Source organism: Salmo salar, unplaced genomic scaffold (genome assembly GCF_905237065.1).
Source record: "Salmo salar unplaced genomic scaffold, Ssal_v3.1, whole genome shotgun sequence".
Lineage (NCBI taxonomy): Eukaryota > Metazoa > Chordata > Actinopteri > Salmoniformes > Salmonidae > Salmo > Salmo salar.
Genome location: NW_025549422.1, coordinates 1 through 23,759, shown reverse-complemented (window position 1 = coordinate 23,759; position 23,759 = coordinate 1). Strand labels below are relative to the sequence as shown.

The following is a 23,759-nucleotide window of genomic DNA, read 5'->3' as shown; positions in this document are numbered from 1 at the left end:
TTCTCTCTCTCTGTTGTGGGAGGATGTAGGGAACAACAACAGAACCTTCCTCTCTCTGTTGTGGGAGGATGTAGGGAACTCCAACAGAACCTTCTCTCTCTGTTGTGGGAGGATGTAGGGAACTCTAACAGAACCTTCTCTCTCTCTCTGTTGTGGGAGGATGTAGGGAACTCTAACAGAACCTTCTCTCTCTCTCTGTTGTGGGAGGATGTAGGGAACACTAACAGAACCTTCTCTCTCTCTGTTGTGGGAGGATGTAGGGAACACTAACAGAACCTTCTCTCTCTGTTGTGGGAGGATGTAGGGAACACTAACAGAACCTTCTCTCTCTCTCTGTTGTGGGAGGATGTAGGGAACACTAACAGAACCTTCTCTCTCTCTGTTGTGGGAGGATGTAGGGAACACTAACAGAACCTTCTCTCTCTCTGTTGTGGGAGGATGTAGGGGAACACTAACAGAACCTTCTCTCTCTGTTGTGGGAGGATGTAGGGAACACTAACAGAACCTTCTCTCTCGTTGTGGGAGGATGTAGGGAACACTAACAGAACCTTCTCTCTCTGTTGTGGGAGGATGTAGGGAACACTAACAGAACCTTCTCTCTCTCTGTTGTGGGAGGATGTAGGGAACTCTAACAGAACCTTCTCTCTCTCTGTTGTGGGAGGATGTAGGGAACACTAACAGAACCTTCTCTCTCTGTTGTGGGAGGATGAAGGGAACTCTAACAGAACCTTCTCTCTCTGTTGTGGGAGGATGTAGGGAACACTAACAGAACCTTCTCTCTCTCTGTTGTGGGAGGATGTAGGGAACTCTAACAGAACCTTCTCTCTCTGTTGTGGGAGGATGTAGGGAACACTAACAGAACCTTCTCTCTCTCTCTGTTGTGGGAGGATGTAGGGAACACTAACAGAACCTTCTCTCTCTCTGTTGTGGGAGGATGTAGGGAACACTAACAGAACCTTCTCTCTCTCTGTTGTGGGAGGATGTAGGGAACAACAACAGAACCTTCTCTCTCTGTTGTGGGAGGATGTAGGGAACACTAACAGAACCTTCTCTCTCTCTGTTGTGGGAGGATGTAGGGAACTCTAACAGAACCTTCTCTCTCTGTTGTGGGAGGATGAAGGGAACACTAACAGAACCTTCTCTCTGTTGTGGGAGGATGTAGGGAACTCTAACAGAACCTTCTCTCTCTGTTGTGGGAGGATGTAGGGAACACTAACAGAACCTACTCTCTCTGTTGTGGGAGGATGTAGGGAACACTAACAGAACCTTCTCTCTCTGTTGTGGGAGGATGTAGGGAACTCTAACAGAACCTTCTCTCTCTCTGTTGTGGGAGGATGTAGGGAACTCTAACAGAACCTTCTCTCTCTGTTGTGGGAGGATGTAGGGAACTCTAACAGAACCTTCTCTCTCTGTTGTGGGAGGATGTAGGGAACACTAACAGAACCTTCTCTCTCTGTTGTGGGAGGATGTAGGGAACACTAACAGAACCTTCTCTCTCTGTTGTGGGAGGATGTAGGGAACACTAACAGAACCTTCTCTCTCTGTTGTGGGAGGATGTAGGGAACATCTCTTGTGGGAGGATGTAGGGAACTCTAACAGAACCTTCTCTCTCTGTTGTGGGAGGATGTAGGGAACACTAACAGAACCTTCTCTCTCTCTGTTGTGGGAGGATGTAGGGAACTCTAACAGAACCTTCTCTCTCTCGTTGTGGGAGGATGTAGGGAACTCTAACAGAACCTTCTCTCTCTTGTTGTGGGAGGATGTAGGGAACACTAACAGAACCTTCTCTCTCTCTGTTGTGGGAGGATGTAGGGAACTCTAACAGAACCTTCTCTCTCTGTTGTGGGAGGATGTAGGGAACACTAACAGAACCTTCTCTCTCTGTTGTGGGAGGATGTAGGGAACACTAACAGAACCTTCTCTCTCTCTGTTGTGGGAGGATGTAGGGAACACTAACAGAACCTTCTCTCTCTGTTGTGGGAGGATGTAGGGAACACTAACAGAACCTTCTCTCTCTGTTGTGGGAGGATGTAGGGAACTCTAACAGAACCTTCTCTCTCTGTTGTGGGAGGATGTAGGGAACACTAACAGAACCTTCTCTCTCTGTTGTGGGAGGATGTAGGGAACACTAACAGAACCTTCTCTCTCTCTGTTGTGGGAGGATGTAGGGAACACTAACAGAACCTTCTCTCTCTCTGTTGTGGGAGGATGTAGGGAACACTAACAGAACCTGTCTCTCTCTGTTGTGGGAGGATGTAGGGAACACTAACAGAACCTCTCTCTCTCTGTTGTGGGAGGATGTAGGGAACACTAACAGAACCTTCTCTCTCTGTTGTGGGAGGATGTAGGGAACACTAACAGAACCTTCTCTCTCTGTTGTGGGAGGATGTAGGGAACACTAACAGAACCTTCTCTCTCTGTTGTGGGAGGATGTAGGGAACACTAACAGAACCTTCTCTCTCTGTTGTGGGAGGATGTAGGGAACACTAACAGAACCTTCTCTCTCTGTTGTGGGAGGATGTAGGGAACACTAACAGAACCTTCTCTCTCTGTTGTGGGAGGATGTAGGGAACATCTCTTGTGGGAGGATGTAGGGAACTCTAACAGAACCTTCTCTCTCTCTCTGTTGTGGGAGGATGTAGGGAACTCTAACAGAACCTTCTCAGGGTTCTCTCTTTCTGTTCTGTTCATTTTGAAGGTTTCATAATTCTGCTGTATAAAGAAAAGAAAAATATAATCTCATGTATTTTTAAATTCTTCATCATCATCATCATCGCTCTAAAGAACACGTTTTAAATTGCGTTCTCATTCTGTCTCTCCGGGAGAGAAGGAGCACGTTGTTGTTCAATCAGAGTTAAGGAGAGAAGCAGTTGGTTGGTTTGGAGAAAAGAGGAGACGATTAGCTGATCCACTGACGCTACGTTCTGTTCTGGACGTCACCGAGCAGAGAAGAACAGATTAGAACAGAGCAGAACAGATTAGAACAGAGCAGATTAGAACAGAGCAGAACAGATTAGAACAGATTAGAACAGAGCAGAACAGATTAGAACAGATTAGAACAGAGCAGATTAGAACAGAGCAGAACAGATTAGAACAGATTAGAGCAGAGCAGAGCAGATTAGAACAGATTAGAACAGATTAGAGCAGATTAGAACAGAGCAGAGCAGATTAGAACAGAGTAGAACAGAGCAGAACAGATTAGAACAGAGAAGAACAGAGCAGAACAGAGTAGAACAGATTAGAGCAGAGCAGATTAGAAAAGAGCAGAACAGATTATAACAGAGCAGATTAGAACAGAGCAGAACAGATTAGAAAAGAGCAGAACAGATTAGAGCAGAGCAGATTAGAAAAGAGCAGAACAGATTATAACAGAGCAGATTAGAACAGAGCAGAACAGATTAGAACAGAACAGATTAGAACAGAACAGAACAGAACAGATTAGAACAGAGCAGAACAGATCAGAACAGAACAGAACAGATTAGAACAGAGCAGAACAGAACAGAACAGATTAGAACAGATTAGAACAGAACAGATTAGAACAGATTAGAACAGAACAGAACAGATTAGAACAGAACAGAACAGATTAGAACAGAGCAGAACAGATTAGAACAGATTAGAGCAGAGCAGAACAGAGCAGATTAGAGCAGAGCAGAACAGAGCAGATTAGAGCAGAACAGATTAGAACAGAACAGATTAGAACAGAGCAGATTAGAGCAGAGCAGAACAGAGCAGATTAGAGCAGAACAGATTAGAGCAGAACAGATTAGAACAGAACAGATTAGAACAGAACAGATTAGAACAGAGCAGAACAGATTAGAACAGAGCAGAACAGATTAGAACAGATTAGAGCAGAGCAGAGAGCTCTTTGGGGCCAAAGCAGGATGCAGCACTGTAACACTCACACCAATCCTCAGTCTACTACAGTAAACTAACTGTGACCATCTCTCTTCATGGTGTTGGTGGTGGGGGGGGGGGGGGGGTCCGAAAGAGTCCGAAAGGGTCCGAAAGGGTAGTACGAGTCCGGTTCTGGTTAGAGAACTCTAACAGTCAGTACCCCGACCGGCTGGCTGGCTGGCTGATTGGTGCCAGAGGTCGTAGCGGCGGGGTGGTCCTCTCAGCCCGGCTGGTATTATTATCTCCTGGACCAGGACAGCGCCGTGAGAGAGAAGGTCAGTAGCAGCGGTAGAGAAGTTCTGGACGGATGCGAGGCGCTGCCTGATGCAGTCGAAACTCGCTCGTCGCTCCTGTCCGCTCCGACCACGGGGGACTCCGAACCCACAAACACAAACTCTGTGGTACATCGCTCTGGACAGCCACTACCGCTACCGCTGCCCTCGTCGCCTAGAGAGACACACACACACACACACACACACACACACACACACACACACACACACACACACACACACACACACACACACACACACACACACACACAGGACGGACACACACACACGCACACACACACACGCACGCACGCACACACACACACGCACGCACACACACACACACACACACACACACACACACACACACACACACACACACAGGACGGACACACACGCACACACACACACACACACACACACACACACACACACACACACACACACACACAGCACAATGAGTGAGGATCCAAACAGACTCAAAGCAGATAGCTGACCGTCTGAAGGTTTACTGCCTTGATCAACCCCAGGGTTGTGGGTTCGATTCCCACGGGGGACCAGTATGGGAAAAAAATATAAATAAATAAAGATAAATGTCTGCATTCACTACTGTAAGTCCCTCTGGACAAGAGCGTCTGCTAAATGACTAAAATGTAAATGTTGTTGGAATTCAGTTATTTGGCTTTTTTATAATTTTTCTATAATTTTTTTAATTTTTAGAGTTTTTAGTGTTTTTATGTTTTTAGCATTTTTTGAGTTTTCCAGTTTTTTGAGTTTTGAGTTTTACTAGTTTTCTAGTTTTTTAAGTTTTTCGAGGTTGTCGCCCATACGGAGAGAGATACAGAGAGAGATACGGAGAGAGATACGGAGAGAGATACGGAGAGAGATACGGAGAGAAACGGAGAGAGATACAGAGAGAGATACGGAGAGATACGGAGAGAGATACGGAGAGATACGGAGAGATACGGAGTACGGAGAGAGATACGGAGAGAGATACGGAGAGATACGGAGAGATACGGAGAGATACGGAGAGATACGGAGAGATACGGAGAGAGATACGGAGAGAGATACGGAGAGATACGGAGAGAGATACGGAGAGAGATACGGAGAGATACGGAGAGATACGGAGAGAGATACGGAGAGAGATACGGAGAGATACGGAGAGAGATACGGAGAGAGATACGGAGAGAGATACGGAGAGAAATACGGAGAGAGATACGGAGAGAGATACGGAGAGATACGGAGAGAGATATGGAGAGAGATACGGAGAGAGATACAGAGAGATACGGAGAGAGATACAGAGAGATACGGAGAGATACGGAGAGATACGGAGAGATACGGAGAGAGCCCACACAATAGAAATAAGTTGGCCTGATCCAACAGCACCATGTCTGGGTTCCCATATCTGGATCCAACAGCACCATGTCTGGGTTCCCATATCTGGATCCAACAGCACCATGATTGGGTTTCCAGTCTCAACGTCAACAGTGGAGAGGCGACTCCGGGATGCTTCCAGGCAGAGTTCCTCTGTCCAGTGTCTGTGTTCTTTTGTCCATCTTAATATTTAATTTCTATTGGCCAGTCTGAGATATGGCTTTTTCTTTGCAACAGCATCCTGGAGTCGCCTCTTCACTGTTGAGACTGGACAGAGGAACTCTGCCTAGAAGGCCAGCATCCCGGAGTCGCCTCTCCACTGTTGACGTTGAGACTGGTGTTTTGCGGGTACTATTTAATGAAGCTGCCAGTTGAGGACTTGTGAGGCGTCTGTTTCTCAAACTAGACACTCTAATGTACTTGTCCTCTTGCTCAGTTGTGCACCGGGGCCTCCCACTCCTCTTTCTATTCTGGTTAGAGCCAGTTTGCGCTGTTCTGTGAAGGGAGTAGTACACAGCGTTGTACGAGATCTTCAGTTTCTTGGCAATTTCTCTCATGGAATAAGAATAGACTGACGAGTTTCAGAAGAAAGTTCTTTGTTTCTGGCCATTTTGAGCCTGTAATCGAACCCACAAACGCTGATGCTCCAGATAATCAACTAGTCTAAAGAAGGCCAGTTTTATTGCTTCTTTAATCAGTACAACAGTGTTTCAGCTGTGCTAACATAATTGCAGAAGGGTTTTCTAATGATCAATTAGTCTTTTAAAATGATAAACTTGGATTAGCTAACACAATGTGCCATTGGAACACAGGAGTGATGGTTGCTGATAATGGGCCTCTGAACGCCTATGTAGATATATAGGCGTTCAGAGGTAGATATAGACGCAAAAAACCCTATTCCCTATGGGCCCTGGTCAAGGTAGTGCACTGTAGAGAGAATAGGGCCCTATTCCCTATGGGCCCTGGTCAAGGTAGTGCACTGTAGAGAGAATAGGGCCCTATTCCCTATGGGCCCTGGTCAAGGTAGTGCACTGTAGAGAGAATAGGGCCCTATTCCCTATGGGCCCTGGTCAAGGTAGTGCACTACAGAGAGAATAGAGCCCTATTCCCTTTGAGCCCTGGTCAAGGTAGTGCACTGTAGAGAGAATAGGGCCCTATTCCCTATGGGCCCTGGTCAAGGTAGTACACTATAGAGAGAATAGAGCCCTATTCCCTATGGGCCCTGGTTAAAGTAGTGCACTTATAGAGAGAATAGAGCCCTATTCCCTATGGGCCCTGGTCAAGGTAGTGCACTACAGAGAGAATAGAACCCTATTCCCTATGGGTCCTGGTCAAGGTAGTGCACTGTAGAGAGAATAGGGCCCTATTCCCTATGGGCCCTGGTCAAGGTAATGCACTGTAGAGAGAATAGGGCCCTATTCCCTATGGGCCCTGGTCAAGGTAGTGCACTACAGAGAGAATAGAACCCTATTCCCTATGGGCCCTGGTCAAGGTAGTGCACTGTAGAGAGAATAGGGCCCTATTCCCTATGGGCCCTGGTCAAGGTAGTGCACTGTAGAGAGAATAGGGCCCTATTCCCTATGGGCCCTGGTCAAGGTAGTGCACTGTAGAGAGAATAGGGCCCTATTCCCTATGGGCCCTGGTCAAAGTAGTGCACTACAGAGAGAATAGAACCCTATTCCCTATGGGCCCTGGTCAAGGTAGTGCACTGTAGAGAGAATAGGGCCCTATTCCCTATGGGCCCTGGTCAAGGTAGTGCACTGTAGAGAGAATAGGGCCCTATTCCCTATGGGCCCTGGTCAAGGTAGTGCACTGTAGAGAGAATAGGGCCCTATTCCCTATGGGCCCTGGTCAAGGTAGTGCACTGTAGAGAGAATAGGGCCCTATTCCCTATGGGCCCTGGTCAAGGTAGTGCACTGTAGAGAGAATAGGGCCCTATTCCCTATGGGCCCTGGTCAAGGTAGTGCACTGTAGAGAGAATAGGGCCCTATTCCCTATGGGCCCTGGTCAAGGTAGTGCACTGTAGAGAGAATAGGGCCCTATTCCCTATGGGCCCTGGTCAAGGTAGTGCACTGTAGAGAGAATAGGGCCCTATTCCCTATGGGCCCTGGTCAAAGTAGTGCACTACAGAGAGAATAGAGCCCTATTCCCTATGGGCCCTGGTTAAAGTAGTGCACTTATAGAGAGAATAGAGCCCTATTCCCTATGGGCCCTGGTTAAAGTAGTGCACTTATAGAGAGAATAGAGCCCTATTCCCTATGGGCCCTGGTCAAAGTAGTACACTACAGAGAGAATAGAGCCCTATTCCCTATGGGCCCTGGTCAAAGTAGTACACTACAGAGAGAATAGAGCCCTATTCCCTATGGGTCCTGGTCAAAGTAGTGCACTACAGAGAGAATAGAACCCTATTCCCTATGGGCCCTGGTCAAAGTAGTGCACTACAGAGAGAATAGAACCCTATTCCCTATGGGCCCTGGTCAAGGTAGTGCACTACAGAGAGAATAGAACCCTATTCCCTATGGGCCCTGGTCAAAGTAGTGCACTACAGAGAGAATAGAACCCTATTCCCTATGGGCCCTGGTCAAAGTAGTACACTACAGAGAGAATAGAACCCTATTCCCTATGGGCCCTGGTCAAAGTAGTGCACTATAGAGCCCTATTCCCTATGGGCCCTGGTCAAAGTAGTGCACTTATAGAGAGAATAGAGCCCTATTCCCTATGGGTCCTGGTCAAGGTAGTGCACTACAGAGAGAATAGAACCCTATTCCCTATGGGCCCTGGTCAAAGTAGTGCACTACAGAGAGAATAGAACCCTATTCCCTATGGGCCCTGGTCAAAGTAGTGCACTATAGAGCCCTATTCCCTATGGGCCCTGGTCAAAGTAGTGCACTTATAGAGAGAATAGAGCCCTATTCCCTATGGGTCCTGGTCAAGGTAGTGCACTACAGAGAGAATAGAACCCTATTCCCTATGGGTCCTGGTCAAAGTGGTGCACTACAGAGAGAATAGAGCCCTATTCCCTATGGGCCCTGGTCAAAGTAGTGCACTACAGAGAGAATAGAGCCCTATTCAATATGAGCCCTGGTCAAGGTAGTGCACTACAGAGAATAGGGCCCTATTCCCTATGGGCCCTGGTCAAGGTAGTGCACTACAGAGAGAATAGAACCCTATTCCCTATGGGCCCTGGTCAAGGTAGTGCACTACAGAGAGAATAGAGCCCTATTCCCTATGGGCCCTGGTCAAAGTAGTGCACTACAGAGAGAATAGAGCCCTATTCCCTATGGGTCCTGGTCAAGGTAGTGCACTACAGAGAGAATAGAACCCTATTCCCTATGGGCCCTGGTCAAAGTAGTGCACTACAGAGAGAATAGAGCCCTATTCCCTATGGGCCCTGGTCAAGGTAGTGCACTACAGAGAGAATAGAACCCTATTCCCTATGGGCCCTGGTCAAAGTAGTGCACTACAGAGAGAATAGAGCCCTATTCCCTATGGGCCCTGGTCAAAGTAGTGCACTACAGAGAGAATAGAGCCCTATTCAATATGAGCCCTGGTCAAGGTAGTGCACTACAGAGAATAGGGCCCTATTCCCTATGGGCCCTGGTCAAGGTAGTGCACTACAGAGAGAATAGAACCCTATTCCCTATGGGCCCTGGTCAAGGTAGTGCACTACAGAGAGAATAGAGCCCTATTCCCTATGGGCCCTGGTCAAAGTAGTGCACTACAGAGAGAATAGAGCCCTATTCCCTATGGGTCCTGGTCAAGGTAGTGCACTACAGAGAGAATAGAACCCTATTCCCTATGGGCCCTGGTCAAAGTAGTGCACTACAGAGAGAATAGAGCCCTATTCCCTATGGGCCCTGGTCAAGGTAGTGCACTACAGAGAGAATAGAACCCTATTCCCTATGGGCCCTGGTCAAAGTAGTGCACTACAGAGAGAATAGAGCCCTATTCCCTATGGGCCCTGGTCAAAGTAGTGCACTACAGAGAGAATAGAGCCCTATTCAATATGAGCCCTGGTCAAGGTAGTGCACTACAGAGAATAGGGCCCTATTCCCTATGGGCCTTGGTCAAGGTAGTGCACTACAGAGAGAATAGAACCCTATTCCCTATGGGCCCTGGTCAAGGTAGTGCACTACAGAGAGAATAGAGCCCTATTCCCTATGAGCCCTGGTCAAGGTAGTGCACTACAGAGAGAATAGAACCCTATTCCCTATGGGCCCTGGTCAAGGTAGTGCACTACAGAGAGAATAGAACCCTATTCCCTATGGGCCCTGGTCAAGGTAGTGCACTACAGAGAGAATAGAGCCCTATTCCCTATGAGCCCTGGTCAAGGTAGTGCACTACAGAGAGCCCTGGTCAAGGTAGTGCACTACAGAGAGAATAGGGCCCTATTCCCTATGGGCCCTGGTCAAGGTAGTGTACTACAGAGAGAATAGGGTATCGTTTGGAACTTACTGGAGTCCTGAAAGAAAATGTCGTTTCCGTTGTAGGCGTTTTTCAGCTTGTTCGTCATCACCCTGAGCGTCATGATCTGTTGGCGAATCAGAGTGTCCGGTCTAGTGATGTCCACCGCGACCTCAGGGTTGTTCAGCTGGTTGGTGAGGCCGTCTTTCACCACCTCAGGAAAATACCTGGGAGACGGAGGATAACAACAACACCTGTTCAGGTACATCTCTGAGGAACACCTATTAAAATACAATCACATTTCATTGGAAAGGAAATTATTCAATTAAATGGATCGTGTGGAGCGTTCTCAAGAGGAAGTGGTCCTCCAGCACTCAGAGAGCAGCTGTCAGTGGTCCTGAAGAGATTCTCCAGCACTCAGAGAGCAGCTGTCAGTGGTCCTGAAGAGATTCTCCAGCACTCAGAGAGCAGCTGTCAGTGGTCCAATAGAGGAAGAGATTCTCCAGCACTCAGAGAGCAGCTGTCAGTGGTCCTGAAGAGATTCTCCAGCACTCAGAGAGCAGCTGTCAGTGGTCCTGAAGAGATTCTCCAGCACTCAGAGAGCAGCTGTCAGTGGTCCTGAAGAGATTCTCCAGCACTCAGAGAGCAGCTGTCAGTGGTCCTGAAGAGATTCTCCAGCACTCAGAGAGCAGCTGTCAGTGGTCCTGAAGAGATTCTCCAGCACTCAGAGAGCAGCTGTCAGTGGTCCTGAAGAGATTCTCCAGCACTCAGAGAGCAGCTGTCAGTGGTCCTGAAGAGATTCTCCAGCACTCAGAGAGCAGCTGTCAGTGGTCCTGAAGAGATTCTCCAGCACTCAGAGAGCAGCTGTCAGTGGTCCTGAAGAGATTCTCCAGCACTCAGAGAGCAGCTGTCAGTGGTCCTGAAGAGATTCTCCAGCACTCAGAGAGCAGCTGTCAGTGGTCCTGAAGAGATTCTCCAGCACTCAGAGAGCAGCTGTCAGTGGTCCTGAAGAGATTCTCCAGCACTCAGAGAGCAGCTGTCAGTGGTCCTGAACAGGTCGTAAAGCTGGGCTGTATAATCCAACCAGACAGGACTAGTAATGCTGATTGCACAATCCCTCCTGCATTCTACACTCTCCCTGCTCCCTCCTCCTATTGGTCCCTCTCTCCCTGCTCCCTCCTCCTATTGGTCCCTCTCTCCCTGCTCCCTCCTCCTATTGGTCCCTCTCTCCCTGCTCCCTCCTCTTATTGGTCCCTCTCTCCCTGCTCCCTCCTCCTATTGGTCCCTCTCTCCCTGCTCCCTCCTGTCTATTGGTCCCTCTCTCCCTGCTCCCTCCTCCTATTGGTCCCTCTCTCCCTGCTCCCTCCTCCTATTGGTCCCTCTCTCCCTACTCCCTCCTGTCTATTGGTCCCTCTCTCCCTACTCCCTCCTCCTATTGGTCCCTCTCTCCCTACTCCCTCCTCCTATTGGTCCCTCTCTCCCTACTCCCTCCTCCTATTGGTCCCTCTCTCCCTACTCCCTCCTCCTATTGGTCCCTCTCTCCCTGCTCCCTCCTCCTATTGGTCCCTCTCTCCCTACTCCCTCCTCCTATTGGTCCCTCTCTCCCTACTCCCTCCTCCTATTGGTCCCTCTCTCCCTGCTCCCTCCTCCTATTGGTCCCTCTCTCCCTACTCCCTCCTCCTATTGGTCCCTCCCTCCCTACTCCCTCCTCCTATTGGTCCCTCTCTCCCTACTCCCTCCTCCTATTGGTCCCTCTCTCCCTGCTCCCTCCTCCCTATTGGTCCCTCTCTCCCTACTCCCTCCTCCTATTGGTCCCTCTCTCCCTACTCCCTCCTCCTATTGGTCCCTCCCTCCCTACTCCCTCCTCCTATTGGTCCCTCTCTCCCTACTCCCTCCTCCTATTGGTCCCTCTCTCCCTACTCCCTCCTCCTATTGGTCCCTCTCTCCCTGCTCCCTCCTCCCTATTGGTCCCTCTCTCCCTACTCCCTCCTCCTATTGGTCCCTCTCTCCCTGCTCCCTCCTCCTATTGGTCCCTCTCTCTCTACTCCCTCCTCCTGTCTCATTGGTCCCTCTCTCCCTACTCCCTCCTCCTATTGGTCCCTCTCTCCCTACTCCCTCCTCCTATTGGTCCCTCCCTCCCTACTCCCTCCTCCTATTGGTCCCTCTCTCCCTACTCCCTCCTGTCTATTGGTCCCTCTCTCCCTGCTCCCTCCTCCTATTGGTCCCTCTCTCCCTGCTCCCTCCTCCTATTGGTCCCTGTCTCCCTACTCCCTCCTCCATTGGTCCCTCCCTCCCTACTCCCTCCTCCTATTGGTCCCTCTCTCCCTGCTCCCTCCTTCTATTGGTCCCTCTCTCCCTGCTCCCTCCTCCTATTGGTCCCTCTCTCCCTGCTCCCTCCTCCTATTGGTCCCTCTCTCCCTGCTCCCTCCTCCCTATTGGTCCCTCTCTCCCTGCTCCCTCCTCCTATTGGTCCCTCTCTCCCTACTCCCTCCTCCTATTGGTCCCTCTCTCCCTACTCCCTCCTCCCTATTGGTCCCTCTCTCCCTACTCCCTCCTCCTATTGGTCCCTCTCTCCCTGCTCCCTCCTCCTATTGGTCCCTCTCTCCCTACTCCCTCCTCCTATTGGTCCCTCTCTCCCTACTCCCTCCTCCTGTCTATTGGTCCCTCTCTCCCTGTCTATTGGTCCCTCTCTCTGATCCAGTCCTCTCTCTCTGATCCAGTCCTCTCTCTCTGATCCAGTCCTCTCCAGTTCTGCTGGGTCCTCTCTCTCTGATCCAGTCCTCTCTCTCTGATCCAGTCCTCTCTCTCTGATCCAGTCCTCTCCTGTTCCCTGAGGTCCTCCAGAGATCTGGGCCCTGGCCTGTCTGGCTGTCTGCTTCCCTGAGGTCCTCCAGAGATCTGGGCCCTGGCCTGCCTGGCTGTCTGCTTCCCTGAGGTCCTCCAGAGATCTGGGCCCTGGCCTGTCTGGCTGTCTGCTTCCCTGAGGTCCTCCAGAGATCTGGGCCCTGGCCTGTCTGGCTGTCTGCTTCCCTGAGGTCCTCCAGAGATCTGGGCCCTGGCCTGTCTGGCTGTCTGCTTCCCCTGAGGTCTTCCAGAGATCTGGGCCCTGGCCTGTCTGGCTGTCTGCTTCCCTGAGGTCCTCCAGAGATCTGGGCCCTGGCCTGCCTGGCTGTCTGCTTCCCTGAGGTCCTCCAGAGATCTGGGCCCTGGCCTGTCTGGCTGTCTGCTTCCCTGAGGTCCTCCAGAGATCTGGGCCCTGGCCTGTCTGGCTGTCTGCTTCCCTGAGGTCCTCCAGAGATCTGGGCCCTGGCCTGTCTGGCTGTCTGCTTCCCTGAGGTCCTCCAGAGATCTGGGCCCTGGCCTGTCTGGCTGTCTGCTTCCCTGAGGTCCTCCAGAGATCTGGGCCCTGGCCTGTCTGGCTGTCTGCTTCCCTGAGGTCTTCCAGAGATCTGGGCCCTGGCCTGCCTGGCTGTCTGCTTCCCTGAGGTCTTCCAGAGATCTGGGCCCTGGCCTGTCTGGCTGTCTGCTTCCCTGAGGTCTTCCAGAGATCTGGGCCCTGGCCTGTCTGGCTGTCTGCTTCCCTGAGGTCCTCCAGAGATCTGGGCCCTGGCCTGTCTGGCTGTCTGATGCCCATCAATGTTTCATTCATCCAGAAGTCATCCAGAAGCTGGCGTAGGGACCATCCAAGCTCCACTTACCTAGCCAGGGTGGTTTGGTGGTGGGGAAGGGTGGGGGAAGAACTGGCACAAACAGGGAAATTAATTGATCTTTTATGACACCATCTGCTGTAGTTATGACTCTGGGAGGGGTAGAGAAACAGAGGGATGGAGGGGTGGAGGAACAGAGGGATGGAGGGGTGGAGGGGTAGAGGAACAGAGGGATGGAGGGGTAGAGGAACAGAGGGATGGAGGGGTAGAGGAACAGAGGGATGGAGGGGTAGAGGGACAGAGAGATGGAGGGGTAGAGGGACAGAGAGATGGAGGGGTAGAGGGGTAGAGGAACAGAGGGATGGAGGGGTAGAGGGACGGAGGGATGGAGGGGTGGAGGGATGGAGGGATGGAGGGGTAGAGGGGTAGAGGGATGGAGGGGTAGAGGAACAGAGGGATGGAGGGGTAGAGGGACAGAGAGATGGAGGGGTAGAGGGGTAGAGGAACAGAGGGATGGAGGGGTAGAGGGACGGAGGGATGGAGGGGTAGAGGAACAGAGGGATGGAGGGGTAGAGGAACAGAGGGATGGAGGGGGAGAGGAACAGAGGGATGGAGGGGTAGAGGAACAGAGGGATGGAGGGGTGGAGGAACAGAGGGATGGAGGGGTAGAGGAACAGAGGGATGGAGGGGTAGAGGAACAGAGAGATGGAGGGGTAGAGGGATGGAGGGATGGAGGGGTAGAGGAACAGAGGGATGGAGGGGTAGAGGGATGGAGGGATGGAGGGGTAGAGGAACAGAGGGATGGAGGGGTAGAGGGATGGAGGGGTAGAGGCACAGAGAGATGGAGGGGTAGAGGGATGGAGGGGGAGAGGAACAGAGGGATGGAGGGGTAGAGGGATGGAGGGGTAGAGGGATGGAGGGATGGAGGGGTAGAGGAACAGAGGGATGGAGGGGTAGAGGAACAGAGGGATGGAGGGGTAGAGGAACAGAGGGATGGAGGGGTAGAGGAACAGAGGGATGGAGGGGTAGAGGAACAGAGGGATGGAGGGATGGAGGGGTGGAGGAACAGAGGGATGGAGGGGTAGAGGGATGGAGGGGTAGAGGAACAGAGGGATGGAGGGGTGGAGGAACAGAGGGATGGAGGGGTAGAGGGATGGAGGGGTAGAGGGATGGAGGGATGGAGGGGTGGAGGGATGGAGGGATGGAGGGGTAGAGGAACAGAGGGATGGAGGGGTAGAGGGATGGAGGGGTAGAGGGATGGAGGGATGGAGGGGTGGAGGGATGGAGGGATGGAGGGGTAGAGGAACAGAGGGATGGAGGGGTAGAGGGATGGAGGGATGGAGGGGTGGAGGAACAGAGGGATGGAGGGGTAGAGGAACAGAGGGATGGAGGGTAGAGGGGTAGAGGGATGGAGGGGTAGAGGCACAGAGAGATGGAGGGGTAGAGGGATGGAGGGGTAGAGGAACAGAGGGGTAGAGGAACAGAGGGATGGAGGGGGAGAGGAACAGAGGGATGGAGGGGGAGAGGAACAGAGGGATGGAGGGGTAGAGGAACAGAGGGATGGAGGGGAGAGGGATGGAGGGGTAGAGGGATGGAGGGATGGAGGGTAGAGGAACAGAGGGATGGAGGGGTAGAGGAACAGAGGGATGGAGGGGTAGAGGGGTGGAGGGATGGAGGGGTGGAGGAACAGAGGGATGGAGGGGTAGAGGGATGGAGGGGTAGAGGCACAGAGAGATGGAGGGGTAGAGGGATGGAGGGGTAGAGGAACAGAGGGATGGAGGGGGAGAGGAACAGAGGGAGGGAGGGGAGAGAGAGAGAGAGAGAGAGAGAGAGAGAGAGAGAGAGAGAGAGAGAGAGAGAGAGAGAGAGAGAGAGAGAGAGAGAGAGAGAGAGAGAGAGAGAGAGAGAGAGAGAGAGAGAGAGAGAGAGAGAGAGAGAGAGAGAGAGAGAGAGAGAGAGAGAGAGAGAGAGAGAGAGAGAGAGCTTCTGGCTTTCATTCCAAGCATCTATAAACACGTTATTGTACAGGAATAGATGAGAACATCTCACCATATCCATAAAGTGTCAGAGATTCACAGGTAAACAATATGTCTGTCTTATCTGACCTTGGCATCGCTGTAGTACTGGTTCTCTCTTGTCCTGTACCAAGGACTCAGAGTACCATAGTTCTGGACCAGCTGAGGGTCTACAACACTGGGTCTCTCTTGTTCTGTACCAAGGACTCAGAGTACCATAGTTCTGGACCAGCTGAGGGTCTACAACACTGGGTCTCTCTTGTTCTGTACCAAGGACTCAGAGTACCATAGTTCTGGACCAGCTGAGGGTCTATAACACTGGTTCTCTCTTGTTCTGTGCCAAGGACTCAGAGTACCATAGTTCTGGACCAGCTGAGGGTCTATAACACTGGTTCTCTCTTGTTCTGTGCCAAGGACTCAGAGTACCATAGTTCTGGACCAGCTGAGGGTCTATAACACTGGTTCTCTCTTGTTCTGTACCAAGGACTCAGAGTACCATAGTTCTGGACCAGCTGAGAGTCTACAACACTGGGTCTCCCTTGTTCTGTACCAAGGAGTCAGAGTACCATAGTTCTGGACCAGCTGAGGGTCAACTCATCAGACTAGTTATAGGACTAGTTAGTGTAGGTCTACGGGCGTGTGATCTGAACACCTCTCACCTGGCCTTAGCGTGACTATTCCAGCACTGTTCAGACCTCATCAGACTAGTTATAGGACTAGTTAGTGTAGGTCTACGGGCGTGTGATCTGAACACCTCTCACCTGGCCTTAGCGTGACTATTCCAGCACTGTTCAGACCTCATCAGACTAGTTATAGGACTAGTTAGTGTAGGTCTACGGGCGTGTGATCTGAACACCTCTCACCTGGCCTTAGCGTGACTATTCCAGCACTGTTCAGACCTCATCAGACTAGTTATAGGACTAGTTAGTGTAGGTCTACGGGCGTGTGATCTGAACACCTCTCACCTGGCCTTAGCGTGACTATTCCAGCACTGCTCTTCATCTGGCTCGGTCAACTTGTCTTTAGTACAGATCTCATCCGGCAGGTTGGACCAGAACCTTTTGGACTGTTTCAGCTTCTTCTTAATGTCTAGAACCTGCAGGAAAGGAAGGAGAGATTAACATGGGACGTGGGTTCAAACGCGCTGCACAATTTTGCCCAGCAACGTCTGGGTTCTGGCCGGGGGAGGCCGTCATTGTAAATAAGAATTTGTTCAACATTTATTTGTTAAATTAAAAGTTTCAAATGGATTCTGTCAATGTGTAATGTTATAGGTATTTAAAACGTTTTTTTTTTTTTGGTTTACATTTAAAAACTCATTTTTAAATAATACAATATTTAATCAGTCGTCTTCCTCAAATGAAGGGAACGAAGACGCAATCTTTACGAGGTAATCTGATTTCATTGGTCTCAACCGAAGGAATCAAAAAGATGGCCAGAATACATGGAGGAACTACACCAAACACAAACAAGTACAGTAGAGATGATCTGAAATACAAGCAAGAAAATCCACACAGAGGCATCCTAAACATTTAAACAGCACAAAGAACTTGATCTGCAATAAAAGGTGTTTCCTTCATTTTATTTTCTTAGCGGATTCCTTAACAGATTCCTTAACGGATTCCTTAACAGATTCCTTAACTTCTCTAAGGTAGGGGGCAGTATTTTCACGGCCGGATGAAAAAATTACCGAAATTAAACGGCCTACTACTCGGGCCCAGGAACTAGAATATGCATATTATTAGTAGATTTGGATAGAAAACACTCTGAAGTTTCTAAAACTGTTTGAATGATGTCTGTGAGTATAACAGAACTCATATGGCAGGCAAAAACCTGAGAAAAATCTAACCAGGAAGTGGGAAATCTGGTGCTTGTAGTCTTTTCAAGTCATTGCCTATCCAACACACAGTGATTTAGGGTTAATTTTGCACTTCCTAAGGCTTCCACTAGATGTCAACAGTCTTTTGAACCTAGTTTCAGGCTTTTGCAGTGAACAGAGAGGGAACAAAGGAAGTTGGAAGATGTTGACTCAGGAAAGGACATGAGTTCATTGGCGCGCATTCACGTGGGGAGGTAGCTGTGTTCCAAAACGTTTTTCAAGACATTGGAATCGTCCGGTTGGAATATTATTGAAGTTTTAAGTTAAAAAGGCCCTAAAGATTGATGCTATACAACGTTTGACATGTTTCAACGAACATAAATATAACTTTTTTGACTTTTCGGCGTGACATTTTGGCTGCGCTTCCTACATTTGGAGTAGCTTACTGAACGAGCAAACAACAAGGAGGTATTTGGACTTCAATGATGGACTTTATCGAACAAAACAACATTTATTGTGGACCTGGTATTCCTGGAAGTGCCTTCTGGTGAAGATCATCAAAGGTAAGTGAATATTTCTAATGCTATTTAATATTTTAGATGACTCCAAAATGGCAGGTATCTGTATTGCGTAGCGTATTTTTCTGAGCGCAGTACTCAGATTATTGCAAAGTGTGCTTTCCCAGTAAAGTTATTTTGAAATCTTTCACAGCGTTAGCATAAAGGAGATGTTCATCTATAATTCTTTGAATAACAATTTAATATTTTATCAACGTTTATGACGAGTATTTTTGTAAATTGTTGTGCTGATTCACCGGCAGTATTGGAGGCAAAATATTTTCTGAACATCAAGCGCCGATGTAAAATGCTGTTTTTGGATATAAATATGAACTTTATCGAACAAAACATACATGTATTGTGTAACATGATGTCCTAGGAGTGTCATCTGATGAAGATCGTCAAAGGTTAGTGCTTATTTCTGGTATTTGTGATGCATCTCCTTGCTTGGAAAATGGCTGTGTGGTTTTTCTTGTGTTGAACCTGTCCTAACATAATCTAACTTTATGCTTTCGCCGTAAAGCCTTTTTGAAATCGGACAACGTGGTTACATTAAGGAGACGTGTATCTTTTAAAATGGTGTAAAATAGTCGTATGTTTGAGAACTTTGAATTATGACATTTTGTTGTTTTTTGAATTTGGCGCTCTGATTTTTCCACTGGCTGTTGAAGCGTGTGTTCCGTGTTTGTGTGTGTGTGTGTGCGTGTGTGCGTGTGTGTGTGTGTGTGTGCGTGTGTGTGTGTGTGTGTGTGCGTGCGCGTGCGTGCGTGTGTGTGTCCTGAGAGAGGTTAACAGATTCAATGTAATTTGCCAACAGAAGACAGGACAAGATGTTTATCAGATCAGGGTGATGACTACCTTCTGATGTGTTGCTGAGGAGATCGGTACTCCAGATTACGGTCAGCCTGTGGTGTCACTTTTACAAAAACCCTCACTGGTTCACACGGACCCGTAATGCGACCCGCGGCACAGAAGACAGACACATTTTCTTGGAGACGAAGACAAAAAAACAGATTGATGCTTATCAGCTCAGTTGATCTCTGCCCGGGTATCGTTCTGACTACAGTCAGATTTACAGCCTGTCTGCCGTATTTAATACCGTAAATGACATCACTGCGGTCCGTTGTAGTCCAGAACCAGCTGTAGTTATGCGTCACGTCAAAACGCTGAGCTAACGAGGCGACAGTCTGAGGGACTACGTTTTCACACATGCCCATGTGCTACAAACACACCACGATAACCCTTCGTCGTCTAGCTGCATGGACCTGATGGCACCAGTCACAGAGGACATAGATCTACCTCTATATCACATAGATATACCTCTATATCACATAGATCTACCTCTATATCACATAGATCTACCTCTAAATCACATAGATCTGCCTCTATATCACATAGATCTACCTCTATGTCACATAGATCTCCCTCTATATCACATAGATCTGCCTCTATATCACATAGATATACCTCTATATCACATAGATCTACCTCTATATCACATAGATCTACCTCTATATCACATAGATCTGCCTCTAAATCACATAGATCTGCCTCTATATCACATAGATCTACCTCTATATCACATAGATCTACCTCTAAATCACATAGATCTGCCTCTATATCACATAGATCTACCTCTATATCACATAGATCTACCTCTATATCACATAGATCTACCTCTATATCACATAGATCTACCTCTATATCACATAGATCTGCCTCTAAATCACATAGATCTACCTCTATATCACATAGATCTACCTCTAAATCACATAGATCTGCCTCTATATCACATAGATCTACCTCTATATCACATAGATCTACCTCTAAATCACATAGATCTGCCTCTATATCACATAGATCTACTTCTATATCACATAGATCTACCTCGAAATCACATAGATCTGCCTCTATATCACATAGATCTACCTCTATGTCACATAGATCTACCTCTATATCACATAGATCTACCTCTATGTCACATAGATCTACCTCTATATCACATAGATCTACCTCTATATCACATAGATCTACCTCTAAATCACATAGATCTGCCTCTATATCACATAGATCTACCTCTAAATCACATAGATCTGCCTCTATATCACATAGATCTGCCTCTATGTCACATAGATCTACCTCTATGTCACATAGATCTACCTCTATATCACATAGATATACCTCTATATCACATAGATCTCCTCTATATCACATAGATCTGCCTCTATATCAACTTGATCTACCTCTATATCACATAAATCTACCTCTATATCACATAGATATACCTCTATATCACATAGATCTCCCTCTATATCACATAGATCTACCTCTAAATCACATAGATCTGCCTCTATATCACATAGATCTACCTCTATATCACATAGATCTGCCTCTATATCACATAGATCTACCTCTATGTCACATAGATCTCCCTCTATATCACATAGATCTGCCTCTATATCACATAGATCTACCTCTATATCACATAGATATACCTCTATATCACATAGATCTACCTCTATATCACATAGATCTACCTCTATATCACATAGATCTGCCTCTAAATCACATAGATCTGCCTCTATATCACATAGATCTACCTCTATATCACATAGATCTACCTCTAAATCACATAGATCTGCCTCTATATCACATAGATCTACCTCTATATCACATAGATCTACCTCTATATCACATAGATCTACCTCTATATCACATAGATCTACCTCTATATCACATAGATCTGCCTCTAAATCACAAAGATCTACCTCTATATCACATAGATCTACCTCTAAATCACATCGATCTACCTCTATATCACATAGATCTACCTCTATGTCACATAGATCTACCTCTATATCACATAGATCTACCTCTATATCACATAGATCTACCTCTAAATCACATAGATCTGCCTCTATATCACATAGATCTACCTCTAAATCACATAGATCTGCCTCTATATCACATAGATCTGCCTCTATGTCACATAGATCTACCTCTATGTCACATAGATCTACCTCTATATCACATAGATATACCTCTATATCACATAGATCTCCCTCTATATCACATAGATATGCCTCTATATCAACTTGATCTACCTCTATATCACATAAATCTACCTCTATATCACATAGATATACCTCTATATCACATAGATCTCCCTCTATATCACATAGATCTACCTCTAAATCACATAGATCTGCCTCTATATCACATAGATCTACCTCTATATCACATAGATCTGCCTCTATATCACATAGATCTACCTCTATATCACATAGATCTACCTCTATGTCACATAGATCTACCTCTAAATCACATAGATCTGCCTCTAAATCACATAGATCTACCTCTATATCACATAGATCTACCTCTAAATCACATAGATCTACCTCTAAATCACATAGATCTACCTCTATATCACATAGATCTACCTCTAAATCACATAGATCTGCCTCTATATCACATAGATCTACCTCTATATCACATAGATCTACCTCTATATCACATAGATATACCTCTATATCACATAGATCTCCCTCTATATCACATAGATCTACCTCTATATCACACAGATCTACCTCTAAATCACATAGATCTGCCTCTATATCACATAGATCTACCTCTATATCACATAGATCTACCTCTATATCACATAGATCTACCTCTAAATCACATAGATCTGCCTCTATATCACATAGATCTACCTCTATGTCACATAGATCTACCTCTATATCACATAGATCTACCTCTATATCACATAGATCTCCCTCTATATCACATAGATCTACCTCATATCACATAGATCTACCTCTAAATCACATAGATCTGCCTCTATATCACATAGATCTACCTCTATATCACATAGATCTACCTCTATATCACAAAGATATACCTCTATATCACATAGATCTACCTCTATATCACATAGATCTACCTCTATATCACATAGATCTACCTCTATATCACATAGATCTAACTCTATATCACATAGATCTCCCTCTATATCACATAGATCTACCTCTATATCACATAGATCTACCTCTATATCACATAGATCTCCCTCTATATCACATAGATCTACCTCTATATCACATAGATCTACCTCTAAATCACATAGATCTGCCTCTATATCACATAGATCTACCTCTAAATCACATAGATCTGCCTCTATATCACATAGATCTACCTCTAAATCACATAGATCTGCCTCTATATCACATAGATCTACCTCTATATCACATAGATCTACCTCTATATCACATAGATATACCTCTATATCACATAGATCTCCCTCTATATCACATAGATCTACCTCTATATCACATAGATCTACCTCTAAATCACATAGATCTGCCTCTATATCACATAGATCTACCTCTATATCACATAGATCTACCTCTATATCACATAGATATACCTCTATATCACATAGATCTACCTCTATATCACATAGATCTACCTCTATTCACATAGATCTACCTCTATATCACATAGATCTAACTCTATATCACATAGATCTCCCTCTATATCACATAGATCTACCTCTATATCACATAGATCTACCTCTATATCACATAGATCTCCCTCTATATCACATAGATCTACCTCTATTCACATAGATCTCCTCTATATCACATAGATCTCCCTCTATATCACATAGATCTCCCTCTGTACTACTGTAGGACTGTATTTAACATATCACATAGATCTACCTCTATATCACATAGATCTACCCTCTATATCACATAGATCTCCCTCTATATCACATAGATCTCCCTCTACTATCACATAGATCTCCTCTATATCACATAGATCTACCTCTATATCACATAGATCTACCTCTATATCACATAGATCTACCTCTATATCACATAGATCTCCCTCTATATCACATAGATCTCCCTCTATATCACATAGATCTCCCTCATACTACTGTAGGACTGTATTTAACACTATCACATAGATCTAACTCTATATCACATAGATCTCCCTCTATATCACATAGATCTACCTCTATATCACATAGATATACCTCTATATCACATAGATCTACCTCTATATCACATAGATCTACCTCTATATCACATAGATCTACCTCTATATCACATAGATCTAACTCTATATCACATAGATCTCCCTCTATATCACATAGATCTACCTCTATATCACATAGATCTACCTCTATATCACATAGATCTCCCTCTATCACATAGATCTACCTCTATATCACATAGATCTCCCTCTATATCACATAGATCTCCTCTATATCACATAGATCTCCCTCTATACTACTGTAGGACTGTATTTAACACTATCACATAGATCTACCTCTATATCACATAGATCTACCCTCTATATCACATAGATCTCCCTCTATATCACATAGATCTCCCTCTATATCACATAGATCTCCCTCTATATCACATAGATCTACCTCTATATCACATAGATCTACCTCTATATCACATAGATCTCCATCTATATCACATAGATCTCCCTCTATATCACATAGATCTCCCTCTATACTACTGTAGGACTGTATTTAACACTATCACATAGATCTACCTCTATATCACACAGATCTCCCTCTATATCACATAGATCTACCTCTATATCACATAGATCTACCTCTATATCACAAAGATTTCCCTCTATATCACATAGATCTACCTCTATATCACATAGATCTACCTCTGTACTCCTGTACGAAGGCATTGTTAACTCGCTGTGTTAACATCAAGGCAGACAGCCCTCAGCTATATAACCTC

At 46.9% G+C, this 23,759-nt stretch overlaps 1 long non-coding RNA gene across 1 annotated transcript; it reads right to left on the bottom strand.

Annotated features, from left to right (window-relative positions):
- Positions 1-4,030: 4,030 nt before the first annotated feature.
- LOC123738265 (uncharacterized) lies at positions 4,031-16,780 on the bottom strand. Its single transcript, XR_006767471.1, has 3 exons — positions 16,572-16,780; positions 9,996-10,171; positions 4,031-4,341 (listed from the first exon to the last, which is right to left on the bottom strand). It is a non-coding gene; the product is annotated as an uncharacterized lncRNA (long non-coding RNA).
- Between the last annotated feature and the right edge of the window lie 6,979 nt (positions 16,781-23,759).